A 22,387-nucleotide genomic window follows, 5' to 3' on the forward strand; every position below is an offset into this window, starting at 1 on the left:
AAGATGGAAGCACCCAGATACCAAATCGACTATGTCAGTAATTACGACATTAAAGAATTTCTCACATTGGACCCCTTAAAAATGGAACTCAGTCAGAGTTCCTGCAAGGATATCAAGCGCGCACGACATCACCATCTCCATCGGCATATAAAAAAAGTGATACAATCTGTAAATAGGGATCTCACTCTTAATAGTCCTAATAGCGGTATTACAACAATGTGGCAGGATTGTATTTTGTCTTCCTGCGACGAGAACGAAAAGAACAAAACTACCCCCGACGGCTCTCGTGACCTTTTACTGCCTTGCCGATTGTATATTATGAAACCGAATAAAAAAAAAGTTTGCGTGTTTTGAGTCTTTCTATTCTTTTATTTATTCTTGATGTGAACCCTCCAGGTCCTTGTTGTTGTCCTCTTTTTCTTCAGCGCGATATAAATTAAGTGACTGACATAATTATTAAACAAGAGCACACTGGCTTGATGGTGATCATCATCGCGAGAATAGTCCAATGTCCATCTCGTAGGGAAGGAACCGAACCCAACTCAACTTGGGGTCATATAAAGCTTCACATTATTCGAACAAACACAGGTTAAATGGAGCCGACACGAAACAATGACACACGAAAGGACTCGAGCAGTCTTCCATTCTCAGCTTGAAAAAAAAAGACTAAACTTTAACCAAACAGAACCTGGCAGGTTGATGAGTGTGCCGCCGAAGGAGATTGGCAGTTTCGCGCACAACCCGTCATTTATTCTGAGTGGATGGGTTGCTGGTGGCTGCCCTTTCATCATATCCACATCGTCATCATTAGCCGTGGTATTATGGTGTAGCCGCTACAGCTTGGTGTTGACGGCCGCATGTCATTTTTTGGGCAGCATATCGGATACTTCTGCCGAAAAAAAATTCTCGTGCATCGCGCACGACTGCGTACAGAACCACGTAATTGCAGCCACACGACGCAACGACGACGATGAAGATGAATCAACGACGACGAAGATATCCAAGATCAGAAGTGGGCTGATAGCAATTTTCAAAGACTTGCCCATTTGGAGCATCCATCGATCGGAATAAGGGTCTAATTGAAGGCAATTGCGCTTAATTAATCAGAGAAACGACGTGAGGTGCAGCCGCTCAACACTTTATGTAATGATAATGCTCGCCTTTTAGTTGGGCCTGATGTGAAAACCCTACGGCAATGACATTTTGGGGAAGCAGCTTTTGATGGTTGGATCGATCATCATTTTTTCTGAATTCGATATAGTCCGTTGGCATCGGTTAAGATTTCAATCTTTCAATGTTAAAGGCTTTTCAAATCGATGCCATGACTGTCAATCACTTTAGGCTCCATAATGTCTATGATGCTAAAGTCGAAGATGGCTAGAAGTCTTCGATTTAAATTGGAAAATTACTCAACAGTAGCAGCAAAATTAATTACCGATTGTAAATCGCTTGTAAAATAGCGCAAAAATTAATTTTACTGAAACGCTTGCAGGCATTGTAAAGTTTTAAACACTTTGGAATCGTATAAGCTCTGCCTTATAGCCTGTGCTTGTTATATGGACTCTGCACAGAGATCTAAAATATAAACTGGATAGGTAGAGACAAAGGTATGCATGGATCGTTGTTAGTACTGAAATGATTTTTATGATATTTATGCCACTTTAGGAATGATTTAAAGGGGTTTCACCTTGGTAGTTTCTTATTTTCAATGCGAGTGTCAGTGGGGATACAATTAGTGTCGGTTTGAAAAAGTTACATAGAATGTTTCCGCGTTTTTTACTTATATGGCAAAATAAAATGTTGTAAATCAAAAGTTGATTACATGAATTTATTGTTTAGACTTTTTCTTTTTGAAGTTATACTTCTTATGGGAGGGTGGGTATGAAAATTAACTTTTTGACAAGAATGTCAAAGGGATTATGACGCGATCACCCTGGGTAGCAGGGCTGTAGTTTCACCTTTAGAGTACGCAGTACTTTAGTATTTAAAAATGCAGTACGCCACAGTACGGCAAACATAAAACACACAACACGTAGCAAGTTACATGTTTCATGTGGCAAGTTGCATGTGGCAAGTTGTATGTGGCAAGTTGCATGTGGCAAGTTGTATGTGGCAAGTTGCATGTGGCAAGTTGTATGTGGCAAGTTGCGTGTGGCAAGTTGCCAGGGTTGCAAAAAGCTAACAGCTCACAGCTCAGCTCAAATTTGAGCTAGGTACCATAGCTTAGCTCATTTGAGCTGAGCTGAAAGTGAGCTGAGCTGAAAGTGAGCTCCCCAACTTCCAACGCCTATATCTCGGAATTTTGAAAAAAATGAGAAAAATTTTTTTGATGCCAAAAGGTAGCGGGGACTCTAACCTACATTTGGGTACAACTTCCATCCCTGTAGGTACACGCGTTCTCAAACCAGGAGAACTTAAAGGTAAAAAAAAAGTTAAGCCCGATTCTGAAAAAATAGGCATGATGTGGCGGTTTAACATGCAAAGCGATTTTTTAAAAATCTGACAATGTGCAAAGCGTAGGCCCATGACACAAGCTATCATTTGGCATCACTCCCAAAAATTGCTCTCAAGCGGCTTAGCTTCCAGGAGCGTTCAAAGATTCGGGGATTTTTCGGAAAAAAAAATTTACCCCAACTTTCAAACACGATTTTCTCGGAATTTTGAAAAAAATCGAAAAACCGGATTATACCACTTTCGGGTAGCTGAGAATATAAGCTTTCATATGGCACCACTCCCCTGTCTCTAGATCAAAGCCTTCCAACGCCTATATCTCGGAATTTTGAAAAAAATGAAACAAATTTTTTTGATGCCAAAAGGTAGCGGGGACTCTAACCTACATTTGGGTACAACTTCCATCCCTGTAGGTACACGCGTTCTCAAACCAGGAGAACTTAAAGGTAAAAAAAAAGTTAAGCCCGATTCTGAAAAAATAGGCATGATGTGGCGGTTTAACATGCAAAGCGATTTTTTAAAAATCTGACAATGTGCAAAGCGTAGGCCCATGACACAAGCTATCATTTGGCATCACTCCCAAAAATTGCTCTCAAGCGGCTTAGCTTCCAGGAGCGTTCAAAGATTCGGGGATTTTTCGGAAAAAAAAATTTACCCCAACTTTCAAACACGATTTTCTCGGAATTTTGAAAAAAATCGAAAAACCGGATTATACCACTTTCGGGTAGCTGAGAATATAAGCTTTCATATGGCACCACTCCCCTGTCTCTAGATCAAAGCCTTCCAACGCCTATATCTCGGAATTTTGAAAAAAATGAAACAAATTTTTTTGATGCCAAAAGGTAGCGGGGACTCTAACCTACATTTGGGTACAACTTCCATCCCTGTAGGTACACGCGTTCTCAAACCAGGAGAACTTAAAGGTAAAAAAAAAGTTAAGCCCGATTCTGAAAAAATAGGCATGATGTGGCGGTTTAACATGCAAAGCGATTTTTTAAAAATCTGACAATGTGCAAAGCGTAGGCCCATGACACAAGCTATCATTTGGCATCACTCCCAAAAATTGCTCTCAAGCGGCTTAGCTTCCAGGAGCGTTCAAAGATTCGGGGATTTTTCGAAAAAAAAATTTACCCCAACTTTCAAACGCGATTTTCTCGGAATTTTGAAAAAAGTCGTAAAACCGGATTGTACCTGATTTGTTTTATGATTAAAAAAGAAATATTTTACTAAAAAAATAGAAATATATTTACTATTAACCCTAGAAAGATAATCTACGTCTGTAAGACGTATGGCGTGTAAAGAACTGTTTTATCTAATTCAATTCAAATTTCTGGGTTTTTGTTAAATTGATTTCATTTATTATATCACTTCTTTAAAATAATCTAAGTAATGAGTTAAATAAATATGACAAAAAGTGTTAACATAAGACCAAAAATCTTTTTTAGAATCATACGTCTCTGAGACGTATATTATGATTATCTTTCTTGGGTTAAAAAAACCAAGAGAAAGATCACGAAAAATTATCTGTTTTATTTATAAAAATATCCATGTGTTAAAATAATTCCATTAATAACTAGAACCAAACATCTTGAGCTATGGTGTTTTATAAAAGTTTAAAATATCTTCATATTTCATTATACTTTCCAAATAAAAATCAATGTATCCTCTCACCCATCACAGCTCAGCTCAGCTCACTTTACTTTAGCTCACCCAACAGCTCAGCTCAACCATCAGCTCAGCTGACTTTCAGCTCAGCTCAAATGAGCTGAGCTATGGTACATAGCTCAAAAGTCAGCTAGCTCAAAATTTGAGCTGAGCTGTGAGCTGAGCTCAGCTCACTTTTGAGCTTTGTAGCAACTCTGCAAGTTCCATATTGCTACTACTAGTGCTGAAGCACACACAATTCTCATAAAATAACCATATCGCACATTTTATGCTCAATTCATTTAGTTTCGTTAAGCGTATACCGTACGTTCTGAACAGCACAACATGTGTAAATTTCACAGAATAAATTGAAAACTACATGGACGCAAGGAGGATGAAAGAATTAATTTATTGTTCACTTGATAAAAATGTAAAAAAAACGATGTGTGGATTAATTAATTTAATAATAGAAATTAAAAATATCAAATGAAATTCATTTACATATACTGAATGAGAAGTATAACTTCAGTCGCGTGTACATGTGTACACACACTCTTTTTTTTTTTAAGGGTTCACCATTTCACCTAAATGAACTTTCCTTTTGTTTTGTCTTTAAAAGAATATATTAAATCATTGCTTTCTTCGTTATTAACCTTGGAAATTTGGGGTACGACCTTTATTAAACATTTTTAATCACAGTATTTTATTTTGAGGTTAAAAAACAAGAACTATAAGTTAAATAAATTCAGATACATATTACCCAAGGGATCAAAGTTTTACACTTCAAAATACCTACGAACAAGGGCGGATCCAGGATTTTTTTCTGGGGGGGGGGGGGGCACAAGGGACGGATTGGCAAAAAAATCAGCAATAACAGTTAGAAATAAAGTGAAGTATCATACGACTGACTCAGTGGCGTATCCAGAAAAAATGTTGGAGGGGGCTGGAAAATTTTTCAAACATTTTTTAGAGGGTAAATGTGCGAAAAAAATTTCATTTCCTTTTATTAATCTTTCATCGAGAGTTAAACGCTCGGCTGCGGTACTGAAAGTGGTAAAGTAGCATTATACTGCTCTAGACAGATTCGTACTACTGTCTCCTCCTTTCACATTCAGAGTAGGTACCTAGTTTTTTTTTCAAAGTTCTTGTGTCCCAAACAGTAAACAGCAAGGAGTTGGGTCATCCTTAAAAAAAAAACTCTTTATTTCGTTCGAACTTTGTCATGTGCTGAATCCAAAACTGTTTACAGATTTATTCCTATCACGTCAAGAGTTTTTGGGCTAAACTCACCAATATTTTCGTTATATGCGGCCATGTTCCGCAATTCGAACGAAAGTGAATTCAAATCACTTTTCAATTTCACGTGAAATGAAATATCAATATTCTTCATTTCGATCGGTTTTGAAAACTTCGAAATTGCTTCTAATTGTCAAAACTGAAGGATCTTCCATTTTTATTTTGTTTCTATTGAAATTACTGCAATTGCAGATTCATTGAAAAAGGCCCCCAAATTTACGAACAGAAACAAAGTGAATTGAATTCGATTAGAAAATCTAAATGAGTTAAAAAATGCAGAACACCTATTTCACTTTCGGCAAGTGAATACGTAAAAAGTGAAATGCAGAACGTGAAAGTCTCAAAAACTAATTTGAATGAAATTCTTTTTGATGTTTAATTCGAAATATATATGTTTTTTTCGTAATATGTTGCTCTTTAATCCAAATCGGAAGCGCAAACTGCAATTTTCTTAAAGAAACCTGTTGACCACTTAGATTTTGAGATATCAAAAATTTCTATTTTCAATATCTTTGAGAAAAATATTATTAAAAAAAAAGTAAATATATGATCAAATACGGCGTTTTGAGAGGTAATGTAATTGGACGTCAAAATACTAAGAAAATTATCTAAAGAATTCGGAATTGGACTAAAATCTGAAAAAAAAAAAAAAATTATTTCAACCCTCATCGTCAGCTAAGGCTCTTACTCAAACAAACCCAAACAGCCGTTTCAGAATTTGGAGGGGGCACGAGCATCTGTGATGCCTCTAAATCTCTAAGATTTACGAACAAGTTTCAATTAATCATGTACATATTGATGAAATCAGCTAAATAAAAACATGATCTTGAAGGCTTGGGGGGGGGGGGGGCTTGAGCCCCCTGAGCCCCCCCCTCAATACGCCACTGGACTGACTGACAAGCAGCGAGTTGCACAGTGCGTATTTTAGTCTAAAACCTGGCCAAAAATGTTTGGGCAAATTTTCCACATCAAATAGGTACCAAATGACAAAAAAAATATTCGGAAGGAAAAATTTTCATTTTCTTGGTACAGTAAAAGCCACTTAAGTGCTGACCCACTTACCTCCCGATTAGCCGGGAGAAAAAAAAATATTAAAAATCATAAAATGCACGTATAACCCTGTGCTATAACTTTTCTTAAATTTAGTTATTAATTTATTTTTTGAGTCAAGTTGTTTCATTAAATAGTTTTTGAAAAATTAAGTTTTAAAGATGAAATGTAGAAAAAAAAAATGTTTTCGTTTTTTAATTGATTTTGTATAAAATTTTGCAATATTATGGACATATTTATACCATTTTTTAATGACCTTGTAGTTTTAAGTCAAATACTAAAGACTTCATTCTAATAAAAAATATTAAAGTTTCTAAGATTAAAAAAACTGAAACATAGGTAGGTACTTTTTTTCTGGGAAACCCAGTTTTGTTGTTTTTATTTGCAATAATTTTTTTTTATATCTCAAGAATATTGTGTTCAAATTGTAGGTCTATTGGAGCCAAATTGACCAAGTTATGAGTATTTTAATACTTCGCTTACGAACGTTTTAGTCCAGGGTTCAAAACTTTAAATCGTTCTCCCCACAACTAATGTTTTCAAGTCGGTGCCCTTTAACTTCAAAACTACTGCACCGATTCTTTTGAAATTTGGAACACTATTTCTTTACATATTTTAAAAGTATCCCTGAAGAAATTTTCTCAATAACATAATATTTATAAAAGTCTATAAGTAAGGGTCGCTTTTTTTTTCAAGGGGTCTTTATTTTCAGGGGTGCAAACTTGGGCAAACTCTTGAAATGCAAGATTGTTCTATATATCCAGCAGTTCAATAATGTATATTTTATGCAATGTTGTGGCGGGTTGCGCTATTTTAAAAACACTAACGTAGGAAAAAAATAACGAAAAAAGTGCAATTTTTTTAAGTGTGTATTTCAACCCCTCCCTATGAAAAAATAGATTTTTTTTTAGAATACAATTCATACCTTAATTCTTTGCCCCCGGGTACAAAGGGGTTAAGTCACAAAATTGCACTTTCCGGGTTTCGATGAAATAAGAATAACCTCTTTTTTCTCTTTTATTTGGTATCATAAACATAAATTTAGAACAACTCTTTTCTATAAAAATTAGAGGATCAATGCTCAAAAGTTCATCGATTAGCTCAACTTCACATTTTCAGGCGATGTCCATATCAAAAATTTTCACCAAAATCACTTTGAAGTAAAAAAAAACACTTAGAAAATTCACTTTTTTTTAAATCGAAAAAAAATTCGTGTTTACCCAACAAATAGTGGTTTATTTATTTGTGAGGTGGATCAACAAACAATAAAATTCGCATTTTCAGCTAGAAATAGACAAGAGTTTAACAACTCTTAAAATTTGATTTGCTTCAAGTATGAACCAGTTCTGGGGGGGGAGGGGGGGGGGGGAAGGGCACGTGCCACCGTGCCCCCCCCCCTGGATCCGCCGGTGCCTACGAATGTGTTTGTTTGGGTGCATCTAAAGGCTTGCTTCGATTATAATTATTATAATTATTAATTAATTGATTTCGAGTTAAATATGCTAAAATGGTTAATAGAAAAAATAACTTAAACATGTTTGGCCTTAATTTCTGAAATAATAGGCAAACTACTTGAAGTACTTGAGGGCGTTTTCTTAACTAGGTACATCGAGCTCGACTATGGGATGTCAACTTTGTTTTATAAATTAAATAATTCAAAAACTTAGTACCTACTCCAGTTTTCATATTAAGATGAAAAGAAAGCAACAACAAAGTAAAATTTAGTATTTTGAATGAATTGCTCAAAAAAAGTTTTATTTTTTAACTTAAAAATTGGATATTGGGAGAGAAAATAATCAATTTTGATCAGCTCGACTGATTTAGGATACAAAAAAAAAACTTTAAAGGACAATTTTATATAACGTTAGCTACAAGTTTGTAGAACTTTTTTTCTCTAAAGTTTTTAAGACATACGTTTTATTAACTTTTGACCCGATAAAACTCTGAGCCAAAAAACAGGTTAAAAAAATCGTTTGAATCAAAGTGGTGCATCTTTGAATTAAAATGGTGCACACTTAAAAAAGAAAAGTGGGTGTTGATATTGTTTTACCTGGGCTGATAGGTGACTACTTTACCATCAGGCTTACTCATTGTCGAAAGTTTTTCTTGTCATACAAAGTTGCATATGTTTTGCATAGACAAATTTAATGATTTTTTGTTATTTTATTAATTTTTAAAACCCAATGAAGAATTATTTTTTTATAAAAACTTGAGAGACACAAAGTATACCCCTAGAGTCTAGAGCGTTCAACCTCATAAATTGCATACATCTTTTATGAGCAGAAATATGCAGAAAATAAATACGAAATAGTAAGTTGAAACAGTTGCATATGTTTTGCACAGTACTGTATGTCCCATTAAATGCATATCAATTTCGTTGATTTTTTCCCTCAGTGTACATTAGGGTGGGTCAAAAAAATCGAAATTCTTTTTTTTGATTTGGTACTCCAAAAAATCGATTGCTAGACACCTCTAGAATCTACACACCAAATATGAGCTCTTTATATTAATGGGAAGGTTCTCCGCTTTTAAATTTTCCATTTTTGCATCAAGCTTCTACAAAAAAAAATTATTTTTTTTATAAATCGACTTTTTTGCAAATTTCTTTGCTTATTCTTGTAGAAAATTGAACGCTCTACAAAATAGGTCAAATGCACTTTTTTGAATTATCTAACCGTTTAGTAGATATTTGAGGTCCAAAAATCGAGAAAATCTTTAAAAATTCGTTTTTTGTTCTTAATTTTGTAACAAATTGAAAAATCATAATAATCAAACGCGCATGACATATTCTTGTAAAGATATTCGAGGTCAAAGTTAAAAAAAATATGAAAACATTTTTTACTTTTCAAAATTTTCTAATTCACTGAAAATTCAATATTTTCAAATTAGCAAGATGTTTTCTTGTAGGAACTTAAACGTTCTATAAAAAGTTCCTTGGCAGCAAATTAATTTATGTACACTGTACATACAATTTGAATAAAATTCAGAAAAAAAAATAAACGTTGGAAAATTGTTTCCGGTTTTTCTTTTTCTTTTACATAAACGTAGATAAATCTATCGATACACTTTTTGGTATTTAAACAAAATTTTTGCAAAATAAAATTTGTTGTTACAAAAAAATTAATTTTAATATTAAAAAATTTAAGGCCGCGGCAATTTGCAGTTAAAGTATTTTTTATCACTGATATTTCATAAAAAAAAAAAAACTGTTTGGAATGGTTCCGAAATGATGTAATTTTTGAGATTTAGTTGCTTCATTTAAGTTATTTGAATGTAACTCATAGTTAAGTCTTGTAACACACAAAAATCTGACCGCTGAATTTAAAACATAGGCACATTTATACTATTTCATTTATATCAGAATCAAAACTTCTGTTTGATCTCTTCAATCACCAAAAATCAATTAATTATTTCCATCAAAACATACCAAATGTATCTAGTCATCATTTCTATAAGAACTCGATTTCAGAACTCTAAAAACAGTCATCAAAATGTTATTTGCCAATTTTCACTCTTCAACAAATTCGAATTCATCTAGTTTAGTGTGCATTGAACTGTGACCATAAATCGCACATGTTGATATAAAAATTTGGCAATATAAACAAGAAAAAAAAGATGGGTGAAGGCTATACAAAAAATATCAAGACAGGTGGCGGTACTTTGAATCGGTGATTTTAATGAAAAGATTATTGGTTTATGCTAATCACATGACACTTTATTTAAAAAGCCATACAACTAGAGTTATAAGCACTTTTTGGAGCTTAGGCCAAAATAATATTAAAAGTTAAGATTAAGAAATTTTTTCCATTTATATATAAAAATTTCCGGTTACTTTTTTAAAACTTAAGAAGCTATTGACTATGCGTTTTAATGGTTTTCGAGCTACTTAATTACCTTTTATTGGATTTAATTTTAGTTTTTTCTTTCAGATTTTTATCGTTAATTCAAATTTCGTAAATTTATTTCATTAAAAGCTGAACGAAAATCCAAATAACGCATACTTAATTTAATACCTACTACCAACCAGTTAAATCTGATGAAACTAACATGACACAAAGAAAGGATAACATAAAAATACACTTTTACTACATGTTTACAAATCCTTTCAAATCACTCTCGCATATAATCCAAATCCAGAAAAAAAAAGAAAATTTCCATATGCTAGCTGAACTGAGTTGACATGTCACGCGTATGTATACTTTTTCACCTTTTTTTCTTACACAAATCTGCAAAAAACGAATAAAAAAAAATATTTCGCAAAGGATTGATATCCATTACAAGACCTCTTAACATAAACCTAATTCGACTTTAACCAAAACACATTTGCATATTCCTTCCGTGAATTGTTAAACCTAAACCACGAACAACCTTTTCTTCCCCCCACCCAACTCACGGACTCACGCCTTTTGTTATGGACGATGTGCGAAAGTGAAAATTCCGGTTGATGGCCCCGAGGAATCTCTGCAAAGTTAAGATAAAACAGTCAACACAATAGGACTTCATAGCATCGCAGTAAGGCGACTTTTCCCATCCATCGAAGCGTCAAATAAGATCAAATTATGTCTTCTCTCTCTTACTCGTGTGCACACGGGAGCTACCGCCTCCTGTCAGAAATGAAGCTTTAGAGCCTGTCAGAAAAGCCCATTCAGCGTCAGTTGAAATCGTACACACTCCCATCATCGTCGTCGTTGTCTTCGTCGTTGTTCATTCTCGAAGCACAACATCGACCAAACCAAAAGCAACTCTCGGAACTCTCCAGTTGACAATGGGATTATATTTTGACTTCTTTAAGCGCCCTTTATCGGATAAGGAAACAATTACCCACACCCGGAATCATCTCCCACCATCAGGAGAATTGTTTGTATACTAACACTCGAGTTGAGTAATAAAGGCATCGAAGCAGCAGTAACCCTCGCTTCGTTTCCTTTTGGCATCCTTTGCTTCGCAGTTGTGGAAGAACTGGTAATCCCTGGTGTAATCGTTACATAATGGTCGTGTTGGCAAAACACTTTATAAGTGGATTACAATGACAAAATTGAAAGAGCATCAGCAAGCGTTAGCAGTGTTATAACAGCCCATTTCCAGCCACAGATAGAGTTGCACACACACACACACACTTTTGTGAGCTGTGCTAATCAGGCGACCGACACAAGAGGGTGACTCTGATGACTGGAGGACGACGAAACGAAACATCACGGAAAGGATACAGCAGCGCTAGGGCATTGATTTAATTTAATTTCACAATTGAATCGTTTTGGTATCAGTTCCAGAAAAGGTGGTTATGATTTCGATGATGGGTTTTTGTCATTCTCTTTGCTCTCTGTGCAGAGGAGAGATAAAAATTATTGTCCTTGTGAATAAATATTTTTTTTTGTCGAGTTGTTTTTTAATTCGCTCCCACAAGTATTAAGGGACGACAAAAACAGAGATATAAAATAAATGTGAATGTTTTGTTTAATATTTTAAATTGAAAATTGAATTTAATCCTTACCATTATGGAAAGATTATTATATTTAAGGAAAAAAAAAAGAGAATTTGCTTTAAATATTGTCTTATTCAAATAATGTTTAACTATATCTACTTTTCCTGTCACCCAGGTAATGAAAAGTCTTAGATAAGATTGGATTTTTATGAAAATCCTCTACAACATATTTTATAAAACAATTACATAAAACTACATAATGTCTTTTAAGAGACAAAAAATTTGTTAAATTTGTCTGTTAAATGAGTGATGTATATTATTTTGACATACATATGTATTAGGGTGAGTCAAAAAAATCGAAATTCTTTTTTTTTGATTTGGTACTCCGAAAAATCGATTGCTAGACACCTCTAGAATATACACACCAAATATGAGCTCTTTATATTAATGGGAAGGTCCTCCGCTTTTAAATTTTCCATTTTTGCATCAAGCTTCTACAAAAAAAAAAAAATATTTTTTTTTATAAATTGACTTTTTTGCAAATCTCTTTGCTTATTCTTGTAGAAAATTCTAAACGGTTAAAGCGCTTAATTTTCTGCCAAGAACGTTTAAGCCCCTACAAGAAAACATCTTGCTAATTTGAAAATATTGAATTTTCAGTGAATTAAAAAATTTGGAAAAGTAAAAAATGTTTTCATATTTTTTTTTAACTTTGACCTCGAATATCTTTAGAATGGTTAGATTATTGAAAAAAATTATTAAGACCTTTTTTGTGGACCAATCTGTTTCCTACAAGAATAAGTCTTGCGCGTTTGATTATTATAATTTTTCAATTTGTTACAAAATTAAGAACAAAAAACCAATTTTTAAAGATTTTCTCGATTTTTGGACCTCAAATATCTATTAAACGGTTAGATAAACGAAAAAAGAGTATGAGGTCTTTTTTGTTGAGCGTTCAATTTTCTACAAGAATAAGCAAAGAGATTTGCAAAAAAGTCGATTTATAAAAAAAATAATTTTTTTGTTGTAGAAGCTTGATGCAAAAATGGAAAATTTAAAAGCGGAGGACCTTCCCATTAATATAAAGAGCTCGAAGTACCAAATCAAAAAAACGAATTTCCATTTTTTTGACCCACCCTAATATGTATGTATATGCCACTTAGTTATTTATTATTAGGCTCTAGGAAAAAGAAACAAAAAAAGAGGTTGTCTGTAAAGCCGGTTTACGGACGATGATTTTACGTGATAACGTCGTCGGAAAAAAGGTTGTGTGCTTTTGTTTAAAATGAGTCAATTGAAGCGTTTACTTTTTGCAAACAATCATAATTTACAAGAAAAAGCTAAAAAAAATACCTTTTTTATTATCTCATTATATAAATTTTTTTATTTTAAAAGCTTAGAAAAAAAATTATGCAAGCCAAGTATTTCTTTTTAAGAATAAAACCATTTTTAAATTTTTACAATGCGCAAAAAGGATAAAAATAGTTTATTGAAAACAATCATTTTCATCAAAAAAAAAAAAAAAAAAACATGAATTTTTATTTTCTCATGTCATTAATTCCATTTTTTTCCCTGACAACCTATAAAAAATGTTATACCATCTGAAAGCTTATTGTCTTAGCTCAACATATACAGGGTGTCCCAAAAGTAATGGATCAAACGAAATATGCTGATAGGCCAACTTTAGGGCTCTCAGAATTTGGTAACTTGTTCATCCCAAATCCTTACGGTTTTCGATTTAATGCAGTTTTTGTGAAATTTCGAAAAATCCCGACTTTGCAACAGTATTTTGCCTCCTCCGCTCATAATTGATTTTTGTTTTTTACAATTCTTTCACTAAAACATTGCTTAACGATAAGAAATAATTCATTAATCAAAATATTTTTTATTTCATATGCCATTTTGCTGCAAATAAATTAACAGTTCCATGTTTTATAAAAACTCAATTTCTTACTTTTATTTCAGAGCAACATCCTGAAAAAAATTTGTATGGTGTAACAATGGTTTATTATTTTGAAAACTTGCCTTGTTATTGCAGTTTTCAAAAATGCATAAAAGTTTCCAAAGTTGTAATTAGAACAAAAGATATTACAATTTTAATGCAAAAAACAGAGGTTTTCAGAGCAAAATAACAAACAAAAATCGGGGCTTTTATTCAAAAAGAAATAAACAAACAACAGTCGAGAAAATTTTGTTTATTTTTCTTTGTTATGTTTCTCTAAAAAGCCCTGTTTTGTTGCTTTTAAATTGTAATATCTTTTGTTCTAATTACAACTTTGGAAACTTTTATGCATTTTTGAAAACTGCAATAACACGGCAAGTTTTCAAAATAATAAACCATTGTTACACCATACAAATTTTTTTCAGGATGTTGCTCTGAAATAAAAGTAAGAAATTGAGTTTTTATAAAACATGGAACTGTTAATTTATTTGCAGCAAAATGGCATATGAAATAAAAAATATTTTGATTAATGAATTATTTCTTATCGTTAAGCAATGTTTTAGTGAAAGAATTGTAAAAAACAAAAATCAATTATGAGCGGAGGAGGCAAAATACTGTTGCAAAGTCGGGATTTTTCGAAATTCCACAAAAACTGCATTAAATCGAAAACCGTAAGGATTTGGGATGAACAAGTTACCAAATTCTGAGAGCCCTAAAGTTGGCCTATCAGCATATTTCGTTTGATCCATTACTTTTGGGACACCCTGTATATCGATCAGGTCTATGAGACATCTACAAAAAGAGCTAGAATTTTTTGAACTCGATCAAATTTCATTAAAAAAAAAGTAAAAAAAAAACATTTATGATTATGTTCTCAGGCTATGGAATCAATTTTTATTTGACAATCTATACAAAATTGTATACCATGTGATGGCTTATTATTTCACCTTTCATATGACGTATCAATCTCATTTCAAAGAGAAGTTAGAATTTTTTAAAGTCAACCATGTCGAATTTCCAGACTGAGACTACGGTACTTCCCACACTGGTGGCTGTTCTTGATTTAACATTGTGTAGCTTGTAGTTAGTCTACCGTTATGTGTGATATACCAAATGAAAGGTAATTGTATCAGGATGTTCATAAAAGGGTTTAATAAAATTTCTATCTGCTCTTGGTTAAAAGTTATAACCTGTTGAATTCTAAAATTTTATTTTACCGCTATCTCAAAATTGTGTTTCCAAAAATGATTGAAACTTCGCACACATACAGTCGTAGTCATGGTCTATCATTACTCCATATACTTTATTCCTTTATCTATTAAAGAAAAAAAGATAAAAATAAAAAACGATGAAAATCGAAACTTGTTTCTTCCGTTATTCAGTCAAAACTCACTAAACAATTCTAAATTCTCACATGTATGCACAAAACCTAAACCTAAATGTCCTATAAGTTTGAGATTTTTTGAACGCTCCAAAAAAAAAGCTAAAAATCAAAAACTTCCCAAAAATACCCCTAAAAAACAAGGTGTTTTGTATCAGATGCCTAATTTTTTTTCCTCGTCTTTCACCTGGCACCTTAAGAATTGTCAAAAAAAAAATTTAATTTACCCAAAATCATCATTTCGTCATAGCCCCATTACGTGTACAACATTCAAACAAAACTTTATAGCTTAGTTTCAAAATTTTTTAGAATTTTTTCTTAAATGCAGTTATTCTTGAATTAATCTCATCTATCTATAGGAAAAAAATTAATTTTCTACGACTTCGCGTTTAGATTTTAGCCCAAATTTCATCTTTCCGTTTTACCCCTGTTTACCCTATTAAATTTTTAAAAATCCTTCATTTGGATTAAGCTTAAGGTTATTATCTTTCAAATAAGCTATAGAAGATTTTCGTATCTCTAATAGTTTATTTTTAATTTTTAATTGAAATTTTTTGCCGCACTGCGAAAGTGCGAGAGTGTAACGTTAGAAAATGGCGTCACTTTTTTGTGGTAGCTGCCATGGTTCATCGATTTATAAGACGTTATAACGTCAAAACGATTTTCAACGTAGAAATAACAAAATAATAAGTTAAAGAAAAAATAATGATATTTTTAAAATAAAGGCTTTTAGAAATAAAATGCACGTAAGAAGCATCTTTAATTTAACTGTATATAGAAAAGTTTAAATAAGAACTTAAAAAATAACACGGTGTAACACTCAAAATATACGCGGGCGGAGACCTATCAGGTTTTGTAGAGCTAGTCGCACTGAATACGAAACGGTATTTGAAAATCCCCTAACACCCCCAAAATCTGGAGTTACGGGCAAAAAACGGTTTTTTGGACCTTCACCCATTGAACAAATTCTAGCTTCGACAATTTTTTACCCATTTTTACAATCAATTAATTCCTTATCGAACAGTGCAAACAATATGTTTCTATGTCTTCCTGGCGCCCAACTTATCCTACTACGTGCCGAAACAACATTTTTGTTCTATACCTAAAAGTTCGAATTTCTGTATCTGGGTTGAAATCGAAAAATTTTTTTTTCTAAGCCAATTTTGAAGTGATTTTCATAAAAAATACCTCGATCAATTGGGAAATAGATATAGTTTTAGAATATATTTTTTAAATAGCATGTTGTTTTTAAAAATACTTTAAATTGATGGCGAAGTTGGGCAAATGACAAAAAAAATTGAATTTTTGAACTTTGACATCTTATAAATACTAAGTGGTTTAACCGAGTTACATGTTTTATACATTGTTAAAAAGGTATATTTATCTTCTATCAGAAACTGTAAGAAAATCGAAAATGGGTAAAAAATTGTCGAAGCTAGAATTTTTTCAATGGGTGAAGGTCCAAAAACCCGTTTTTTGCCCGTAACTCCAGATTTTGGGGGTGTTAGGGGATTTTCAAATACCGTTTCGTATTCAGTGCGACTAGCTCTACAAAACCTGATAGGTCTCCGCTCGCGTATATTTTAAAACCTCATTTTTGTAACACCGTGTAATTGGTAGTTATAAAACATGTTTTTAAAATTAAAAAATCTTTAATGTATTTAATCGAAAAATTAATAATTATGTACAATGATGATGTTATTCACGGAGAAAAAAGTCTTGCCTTGGGGAGGTTAAATCAATTTCTATACTTATATTAAATCCAAAAACATTTCCAAACATGCAAGTTACAACATTTTATCAAAAATCCAACTTCAATAATAAATTATTTCAAATAAAAAGAATCCAAATACCTTTCATTCTTCATAAGTACAAAGTTTTAGTTTGCACGTTTCACTCAAAAATCTACATAAAAAAAAAATCTCAAAAAATATACTCTGTTCTTATTTCCCACATAATCGTCTGGGTAGAAACGTGCAACTTTTAGATTTGCACATATGCAAGTTCACTCAAACAAATTTGTGTGTAGAAAAATGATTTCAAACGTTCGTTGATACGCCAACCAATTGAGTGTTTGAAGTGAATGTATCACAAAACAAGTAACAGAACGCGAAGACGGTGGAGATTTAAATCTTGCACAAGGAAATTGTCTCAATTTTAATGCGCTCAACCCATTCTAATGAAAATATGAATCGAATATTTCAACAATTCAATCATATTTTTTGTAAAACAAAAGAGCTGAGCATCGAACTTTAAATAGTATGTTTTGATGAATAGTCACATGTTACTGTTTGATGGCTAATTTTCAACTACCAATACAAATAAGAATTCTTTTTTGGAAGTCAAAACACTTTGTTGTTAACAGAACAGAGCTACTTCTAAGCAACTTTGAAGCAAAGCGGTATCTATATTTTTAGGCCAAAAATCATCAATTTGCGTCTATATTGTTTTAAAGGTAAAAGTAGTACATTCAGTGACTGAACTTTCTAAGATTGCAGATGTAAAACATCAGTTTTTTAAGGCTTACCTTTTTGCTGGCCCTGTTACAAGTCTATTTTTTCATTATTTATTAAACAATCAATGTTGACAAATAATTTCAACATCTTTATAAATACCTACAATCCATCTATACAAAAGCAAACAATAAATTTTATCAACCTAAATAAAATATGACAATAAATTCATGTGAGCATCTTTTCAACTCGTAAATATCAAGATAACATTTATGAGGCAGTCCAATTTCGTAATTGTTTTTCTTGTGATCCTTCGATCTAAAAAACATGACACACGACAAAAACAATTCCAATTGGTGTTGGGTTGACCCGACAAATAAAATTCCTCGTATGTGTTGGCAATAACTTGCATGTTCTTGCAAAAGGTGCAGGAGGAAAAAAAGACACCTGAAGTCCCTTAAAACCGACATCAAGCAATTCTCATTAGATACGTGACTCTTATAATAGTATCTAATCAACTTGTACCTACCTGTTCGTGTGCCAAATTTTCGTTGTGTCGTCTTCTTCGTCCTGTATCATCATCATAAAGAAATCTCTAAACATATTATCTAATTGTATCTTGCTCAGCTCTATCTCTCTGCAATCAGGTATATTAGAGCGGCGACGGCGCTTATAGTCGTTGTTGTCAATTTGATGATGATCCACCCTAAACACCGTGGAGTCAGAGTCAATATGATGGGCACCTGCTCGATCTTTGATGGACACGGGACATTAGGATTTCTATTCACCAAACAAACCGTCCTCTTTTTGGGATATAAATTATAGTCCAAGACAATAATAGTTCCCAAAAAAAAAAAAGACAATTCCAAACAACAACAAAATCAGCGGAAATAATAGATGCAATTTAACGAAACTGCGACGTTATAACTTGGTCTGCTAGAAGGTTCAATGATCCTACCAAGGTAAGCCAATTTAATTCAAAATTCACCCATCCTAAGTAGGATGGAACGAAACTCATACAAAAAAGGACTCAAATCGGCGTGTGCCCGAGGCACACTGCAATCATTCCACCCACTTGTGCACTGCAAATCCATTTAATGACCATGAAATGTTTGGCCATTCCATCACTGAGCTCGCTCGCTCCACGCATCCATCACATATACTCAACTCGCATCTCGTCGCAAATTAAGCCACAAATTTCTGGATTCTTGCCGAAAATCCGCATCTAATGCATTTTTGGTGCAGTAGCCTCCAGTGGCAATTGAAAAGCATCAGTTCATCACACACAAAAAATGCGGGCTAAGAAAACACTAAAAAACCCCAAACTTTTTAAGCAGACGAGATGATGACGATGAGAGGCTCTTGGTATCAAGGAGCTCTCACAAACTAATTGCATCAAATCACGCACGCGTACGTAAGCGTGCTCTAGGTAGCTGCCAGCGTGGCATAGTATTATTTAGGATTCGATTCGGGGCATTCTTGCCACTATATTATTTTTTTTCTGCTCAGGCTTAATTTTTGGCGGCGGTACTTCTGCGCGTAGGTATGTTCAGTTCGTATTTTTATATGTGTAGGTAAATGCAAATTAGAGAGGTAATAGGACTTTGGGGAACAATGTGATCGTTAGTCTGTGATTACCAGAGAAAATGACAGGGTATGGGGTGTGTGTTTGAAGCCTGAAAACTTGTATTCTGCCACTTTGTTGTAAGGTAGAAGAAATACAAAAAAAAAACTTCAGGCAACAGCAAGTGCAAATGCGCGTACTTGAAAAATATGCATTAACGCATCTTTCAATGCGCAGAAGACTTAAGAAAAAGGACTTCTGTTAGCAGCTCATCATTATTTATATTTCTCAGCAAAAGACTCGATTTCATTATTTAAATTCCCTGAGAATATTCGGCTTCTTCAAAGACATTTTTTTTTTCTTCTGATTTGTGTTTCACTTATATTTCCCACACTCTTCGAAAAGTAAAGGATCAAAATTTGAACTTTGGTTCATTTCAAGTTTAAACATCTAAAACTTTAACCGTTTATTCAAATGCTCGGGAATTTTTTAGGTCTCTAATCATATCATTTCATAAACGTGATCGCACAAATACCGAATTTGTATTACGCTTTGGAAGGCCAAAATAAGTGGTTAACTCAAGAAATCATAATAAAAGTACAAAAAATTGTTTTCAATGATCGGCACGTATGATTTAAAATTGCAGGAAATATTAGAAACTAAAATAATTAGATAATTTCCGAAACTGAGGTCTATTTTGATGCAGAGATAAAACAATAACATTTTGAAAAATATTTTTTTGAAGCCGATTTTAAAAAAAAAGTTCAAAATCATTTACCTAACTGTTTTTCAAAAAAAAAAAAAATTGAAAACATGCCAATTTGTAATTAAAAAAAAAACAAAAACAATTAACTAACTGTTTTTTAAAATGAGATTTTTCAATATTGCACAGTTTTTACAAAAATTCTGAATGTGTCGAAAACACTTGCAAGCGACAGTAATAAAATCAAAATCAAGGGTGAAATGAAGTGAACTAACTACTTAATATCTTGAATAGAAAAACTTATTAAGAAAGAACCTACTGTTTTTAGACTGGTTAAAGTATGAATTAACTATTTTGTGCTACTTTTGATCTGGCCGTATCAAGAATCATTTCAGGGTATTTTTGAATGGCTTTGAAAAAGTTATAATCTTTTTTATTTTATAATTTTTTTTTGTACAAAAAGTAATATATTTAAGTGGGAAACTGGTTAAATATAATTGTATTCTAGTTTTTGAGAAAATTGAAATATAAAAACAAATAAAAACAAAAAATATTTTGAAAAACGAAAATCTGATAAAATAATTTTTCAATTTTCTCAAAAACTAGAAGACATAGAAACATATAGTTTTCACTGTTTGATAAGGAATCAATTGAAGCAGTTTTTTGTGTGAGTAATTTTTGTATTAAAATTCACAATCTGGACAAAAATAGTATAAAATGAGTTTAAAAAAAAATTTTGTTCGCCTATTTTTAACTTTGAAATCGATTATTTCAAAAACTATTTGTTATAATATATTGATTTAAAAATTAAAATTAAATGTATAATTTTGCCTTTCGGAAATGGTTTTATTTATTACTGTAAGTGTTGCCGTTGTTTTTTAATAATTTTTTTTTATTTTGATATTTTTTTTTTAGAAAACTGCCCCTGACACCCAAACTAAGCCAATTTTAAACTGATTTTCATAAAAAATACCTCGTTCGATTTGGAAATAAATATTATTTTAGAATATATTTTTAAAACAGAGCATGTTGTTGTGAAAATATATACCTACTTTAATTTGATGTCGAATTTGGGTAAATGACGAAAAAAATGGAGTTTTTGAACTTTGACAGCTTATAAATTCTAGGTGGTTTAACTGAGTTACATGTTTTATACATTGTTAAAAAGGTATATTTATCTCCTATCAGAAACTGTTAAAAAATCAAAAAAGGGTACAAATTTGACGAAGCTAGATTTTTTCCAATGGGTGAAGGTCAAAAAAACCGTTTTTTGCCCCTAACTCCAGATTTTGGGGGTTTTATTGACTTTTTAAATATAGTTTCGTAATCAGTGCGACTAGCTCTACAAAACGTGATAGGTCTCCGCCCGCGTATATTTTAAAACCTCGTTTTTGTAACACCGTGTAATGGTTGGCTTATAAAATTTGGCACACTATTAAAAATCAATATGCATGAGAAGGTATTTTTTGAGGGATAAAGTAGTATTTGGAACCAGTCCCGAAACACCAAAATTCAACATTTTAGCCAAATTGTGTAGGTATAGCATTTTCTCAGTAATAATTCGAAATCCTCTTAACTCGGTCAATAGAAATATTCGGTATTTTGTGAATTCTAAATTTTGAATTTCAAAATTCTACCTATGTTCCAAATTGTGAAGTATAGTAGTTTACTTCAGAAAGGGAAATTACTGCTCAAAAATGCTACAGAAAATTGAATTGAGTAAAATTAGGATTACTGAATAAAGGGGTTTTTAAAGTTTAGTCAACGTGTACCGCTTTTACAAATAAATTTGAAAAGGCATGTACTTTACAGACGTTGTGTTGCAATAAAGAAGCAAAAAAGAAGCTTTCCAATTTAAAAAAAGAGAGCGTGAAGAATATGTAATGTGAGCAATACAAAATTTCTCAATCGGCTGTTGATGCAAGCCTTTCCTTGCAGAAATTGTTCAAGGCAATCTTTTTATGGATGATGACAATATTTTTTTAACATAGCTATACAGTACCTCAAGTAGCACACTTGTGTATAAATTGGTGTAAATTAATTAATTTTGGTGTAAGATTGAGAAAATTGAAAAAATATGGTGTATTTCTCAAAATTAGTGGTATAAAAATTATACCACTGTCTTTTCTGTACAAAATTTCAACATTTTTTTAAGATTCCGTGCAAAAAATACACCGATATTCAGTTGTTTTTATAATATACCATTAATGGTGCATAAAATTATTTGATTATGAAACCAACCAAAACGGTTTATTTTGTACACTCTGTTTGGTGTAGGAAGCACACCCTGTGGACATAAAATTCACCAAAATGCATATGTGGGAGACGCCATATTTTTCAATGGACGCCATTTAAAAATAGAAGACAGCGATTAATTATTTTATTAAAATAATATATTTATCGACCTAATAGTCCCGCATTCTTAGTTTTTTCGATTCATTATAAAAAAACTTTTCTAAAAAAAAATGTAAAACAACACAA

At 32.4% G+C, this 22,387-nt stretch overlaps 1 protein-coding gene across 1 annotated transcript in view; it reads right to left on the bottom strand.

Annotated features, from left to right (window-relative positions):
• Positions 1-19,291, bottom strand: part of LOC129921085 (proteasome subunit alpha type-5) — a 74,331-nt gene extending 55,040 nt beyond the window's left edge. The window contains exon 1 of the mRNA XM_056002743.1: positions 19,279-19,291. The gene's annotated coding sequence lies outside the window, so the exon portion shown is untranslated. The remainder of the gene's footprint in view (positions 1-19,278) is intronic.
• Between the last annotated feature and the right edge of the window lie 3,096 nt (positions 19,292-22,387).

Source organism: Episyrphus balteatus, chromosome 1, assembly GCF_945859705.1.
Source record: "Episyrphus balteatus chromosome 1, idEpiBalt1.1, whole genome shotgun sequence".
In the NCBI taxonomy this organism is placed as follows: Eukaryota; Metazoa; Arthropoda; class Insecta; order Diptera; family Syrphidae; genus Episyrphus; species Episyrphus balteatus.